Raw genomic sequence first — 1,979 nt, forward strand, 5'->3', positions numbered from 1 at the left:
TAATTAAAAAAAATCTCTTGAAAACTTTATTATAGGGACATCTTCAACTAGAAAAATACAGGTGCAGACAGCAAGTGTCTCTTACAGAAACAAGCAGCACACAAGATTCAACAACCTATATTTATGAACTTCTTGCAAAACCTATAAATAAACATGGTTTAGAGTCTGGTGGATAGTACACCTCTTACTAGAGAGAAAAATCAGTCTTTGCAAGGTAGAATACTGCAAAGTTTTACTGTAAACAAACATTGAAATAATGCTCTTCGGTTCACAAAGACTCTCTTAACCAGGTTAATTTAACTGCAAATATGATTCTCTTTGCAGACGCTATCCTTTTTAAGACAGAGCATTGTTCTGCCTTACCTTGGAAACAACTTCACAATCCCATCTCAGGTTTAAGCCTGATCACAGTGACTGTGACTGCAGTGTCATTCTTGCCAAGACTTGGACCTAAAGATCCTCTCATTTTCAGTTAACACTGAAAACATTCAATTAGTAAACTTAAGTAAAAATGATCACAATTTTCATGGTATGTAAAGCTTCCTAAATGTATCTGCAAATGCATTTAAAGAAACATTTTCTTAATTTCTGGAAAAAATGGTTAGCATATTATTAAGCATAACTGAAGTGTCTAATAGAAGTTTTAGTCAAGTTACAGTGGGCAAGACTTTAAATGCCATATTAAAAAGGGTCTTAAAAATAAAAATCCAAAGTACACATTTCTTTTCTGGGAAATTCCATAAACATTAAGAGGAACAGTGAGAGACCAGCTCATTTGGCATTTTACATGAATTTTAAACCAAGTCAATAAAAGCTATGAAGATAGCTGCAAGTCTGTAATCAAAAGGCTTATTGTGACTGTTTTCCTACTGCAAAAAAATTCCCCTTTTAAATATAGTGCAACAAGAAGGATATTTCAGTCACAGCTGTGAGGTGCATTCCCATTTGTTATTTATTAAAAGCATAATGAGAATGGTAAATTATTTATCCTTCTTTGCTCACTAGGTAACATTAACCAAGCACAGCAGAAGAATAACTGCCAAGACACAAATACAGAAGGCCTGACTTTAACCCTTCCCAGAACTCATTAAACAGATCTATAATAAAAACAATAAAAATATTAAAGCTACAAGATCTCAGGTTTTGCCCTATATTTTACTGAGGAATACAAATATTTGAACAGATGGTAGCTGCCAATACATGCTTCTAGACTGAATAACCTTACATCTGCTTCAAAGGAGAAGCTGATAATTTCAGTTACGGCAAGTCTGTGGAAGATTAATTATTTTAGCTGTCTAGATCACTGTTTTTGAGACTTCCTAAGAGCACGCTTACAAAGGAACACGGTGAACAAATCAAGCAATATAGAGCCTACTCCACTATCCGCAAACAAAACAGACAACACTCTCAAACCGATGAAAACGCTGTTGTTTTTCGTCAGCAAGACGAGCATCGAGGGTATCGTTAAGGATTTGGCCACTCGGTGTTCTCCTGCTTCCAGAGCCCCGCGAATCTCAGGGAACTAGCGGAGCATCAGCACTTAGGCAGCGCAAATTTCTGCACAGCTCATCACTTGCAATCAACTTGTAACCAGAATTTCCTTTCTCCGCCTTATTCTCGAACGTAACTGCATTACGAAATTAAGGTTAACTGAAATCCCTGCTACTTAACTACTACAGTTTAGAAGGCTACTTATCGGCGACCAGGTATTAACCTCAATATTGCTCGAAGACCTTAAAGCAACCAGAAACTCTACAGGCGAGGGCAGCTCCACAGTCCCACAAAGCAGAACTCCCCTCCGGGCTCCAGCCGCGCTGCTCCTGGCACCCCTCGGCACCGCCGCCCCGGGCCCAGGCGGAGGGGGGAGAAGTTTGCGAGCCCACCGGGCGGGCCTGCCCTGCCCTCCCCTTCCCCCGCCGCCCCTCTCGGCGCTCTCCCCTACCGCCGCACCTCCCGCCCCACCGGCCGAGAGGTTTGTT

This window comes from Pygoscelis adeliae, unplaced genomic scaffold (assembly GCF_000699105.1).
Source record: "Pygoscelis adeliae isolate BGI_AS28 unplaced genomic scaffold, ASM69910v1 Scaffold113, whole genome shotgun sequence".
NCBI classification, from domain to species: Eukaryota; Metazoa; Chordata; class Aves; order Sphenisciformes; family Spheniscidae; genus Pygoscelis; species Pygoscelis adeliae.